Source organism: Silene latifolia, chromosome 10, assembly GCF_048544455.1.
Source record: "Silene latifolia isolate original U9 population chromosome 10, ASM4854445v1, whole genome shotgun sequence".
In the NCBI taxonomy this organism is placed as follows: Eukaryota; Viridiplantae; Streptophyta; class Magnoliopsida; order Caryophyllales; family Caryophyllaceae; genus Silene; species Silene latifolia.
The window spans coordinates 41,107,552-41,110,897 of record NC_133535.1 but is presented as its reverse complement, the minus strand read 5'-3'; positions in this window follow the sequence as shown (position 1 = coordinate 41,110,897).

The following is a 3,346-nucleotide window of genomic DNA, read 5'->3' as shown; positions in this document are numbered from 1 at the left end:
TGGGTCCTGTGAAAAACTCCCCTGAGACTTTTCTCTGGAAACCCCTTCCTCCTCCACTAGTACACTCATGCCTCTTGTGACCAAGACCGCCATAGTTGAAACATGCCATACCCCAACTGCTGCTGTTACCAGGGCCATGCCCATAAGAAGATCCTCAAGTAAAACCCGGCCTAGGAGAATAGGCCGTTTCCTGATTGTTGTTACCCCGCTTGTAACTAGATTGGACACCGCCATCACTCTCAGCCGTCCTCTTTTCTGAGCGTTTCCTTGGCCATCTCGACCAATCTATCAGCCCGTCCATCTCTCTTATAAGCCTCCTTCACATCGGTAAGAGTCCCCAGTGGTAGCTTCTCCATGATCTGATAAGTCAACCCTTTTTCAAAGCGTAGTGCTAAATTCTCCTGATTTAGCCTCATATCCTCAGCATACCTTGCCTTCTCGTTGAACTTATGATAGTACTTTGTCACCTTCATATCCCCCGTCATCTTAAAGGATTCAAACTTATCACATAGTTTGCTGCGAACATGCTCCGGAACGAACTCCTGCCTCATAGCTCTCTTAAACTCAGACCACGGGATAGCAATCTTACCCTGTTTCATGTAGATTTCTAAAGAACTGAGCTTCACCTTTTCCCACCATTCCCAAGCCGAATATCTCACGTAGAACGCAGCCTATTACACCTTAAACTCTTCCGGACAGTGTACCACTCCCAAGATATTCTCCATCTCACGGTGCCAGTTGTCGAGCAAAATCGACGCACCTGTACCCACATAGGTAGTGGTGTTGAAGCGAGATATCGTAATGCTCATCTTGCCAAAGTCTACCCCGGCTTTCTTATCCTTCCCCATCTTCTTGAGGGTTTCAGTAAGTGCGTCTTGATGCTAAAGCATCTTTGAGATCTCCTCAACACTCATCTCTTGAGCCTTAACGTACAAAGCTTATCTATTTGGCAGCATATTTTGAGCTACAAAAGCGAGATAAACGTAAGCACATAGCCTACGGCTGAAAACAAGTAAGACCCGCGCAAAGACTTACACGATCGAGTAACCTCACATATTCCATCGAGTAGGAGTCACTCGATCGAGTAAGCCACAAACTCGATCGAGTACCCCAACTCTAGAAGCTGCCCATAACTGACATAAAACATACTCGACTGAGTCACATACATACTCTGTCGAGTACCAGACACTCAATCCAGTACACCCCTTACTCGATCGAGTGGCACGAATCCAGTAGCTAGTGCCTAGTGTACACACATACCCACTCGATCAAGCCCAGCATACTCGATCGAGTCCACCCTACTCGATCGAGTTACTCACACTCGATCGAGTCATGCTCACCGATACTTACTACCCGCATGCCTTTACTATATAACTTTTCGTAAAACAAATCATGTATAAATCATATCACATCCCCCAAGCACAGGTTACTAGCATAGCCACACTGTAAACCCACTCCATCATATAAACATGCTTAAATCAAAAATCATATTATCATGCAACAATTACTTCATCTTTTCCAGAAATTCATCCATCATACACTTCATCGAATATATGCATATGAAATAACAGTAAACAAGTAGCAATCCCATGACAGCCCATAACTAATGGTTGAAATTTGTAGGGCGAGTTCGCGACTTTAGGACGTCTCCCAAGCTTTTGCATTAAGTCCTAACAACTCCTACCCGGGTTCATTTAGATCAGACTCTCTATATTCATTGGGTCCATTAGTTACAGGTTCCAAAATCGTCTCTCTTATACCACTTTGTAATACCCCCATATACCAAGGTGCCTTACCAAGACTACCTAGTGCATGAGAATGCTACCATCTCGGTTACCCGAGGAATAGTAATCAAAAGTGACCATCAAGAAACGTACTTTAAATAAATAAGTTTAATGTGATTACTTCAAAACAAACTGTAAAGTGAAAGTACAATTCTTCCAAAACCAAAATCAAACTAAGTAAACAATTCTATTTTGACAACAGATCGGAAGACTACGACTCTGACTCGTGATGACTCCATCCCCAGCTAACACCGCGCGCATCCAAGATATACCTCCTAAGCAACTGCTCACCATCCCTGAATGGATTACCACAGTTTTCAAAACATTTAAATTGGGTCAGTTACTGTATAAATAATATAAGACGAAACAACAGACAGTTACACAATCACAATTCTCCATCTCCATCACAACATCAAGCATCTGACTACACACTAAAGTGTGTAGCCCTGCCAGAATATCCATCGCAACGGATATTCCACACGCCAGTGGGGGACCACAGCCGTTCCCACCTAAGCCCCGCACTTCTCCATCGAGCGAATAACCCATGTCCATTAATGTGCACATCCCCCTTGTGAAGGGAACCATAATGGTAATCAAGGGCGTGAAGTCACTCCCGCAAGTGACTTCACTCAGCTGAGGGCGCACCTCGCAAACCAAAGGCAAATAATAACCAAATCCAAAATACCAAAGTAAACAATGCCAATAACCAATTACGATATAATCAACATGCTAATCAACCAAAAAACCATCTTTTACTATTTACACAATAACTTAGTAAAACCCTACCTGGAATGAAATCGCCAAAAGTCAAGCACAAGTAGCGGATTAAAAGCCCTCCTCTACAAAATCATCTCCTATAACCAATTAATCATACAACTACAATCTATAACATCAACACTCCCAAAACCCTCCAAATCACCCAATTATGGTTTAAACAATATTAACGAATTGACATAAAAACGGTACAACGATCTTACCCACAATACGATGATCTCAATGGTATAAAGAACTCTGAAATCCGACAACCTTAGCCCCTTTGATTTGATAGGAATGCGAGGAGAACTGACGTTGTTTGTTTTCTTTTGTAAAAAGTTTAGAAATAAGGGTAAAAGGTAAAAGAATTGACGAATTCAATTTAAATAACTTTTCACGCGTTGCTATCAAACCCGGCTGAAAACTCGTATAACCCGACATACTCAATCGAGTTGCCCTCACTCGATCGAGTACTCATCAGGCACAACGTACTTCAGAATGCAAAACTAACTTACTCGACAGAGTAAGCCGTACTCGATAGAGTACCCAACAACTCATAAATCTGAGGCATTACAGTAATCTTCTATCACACAACCAATTTTGATCCTCCCTTAAGATATGCTATTATACTTTGCCACGAATTATGCTTGTAATGAAATCCTTTAACTGCTAAATGATTCTTCCTGGACTACGAAGTACCTGATAAATTCTTGCATTGTTCCTGGCCTATAAACAAAGATTTCATCAAAATACACCATAATAAATTTGCCTAAGTGAACTCTCAGAACATCGGTCATCAAGCTCATGAA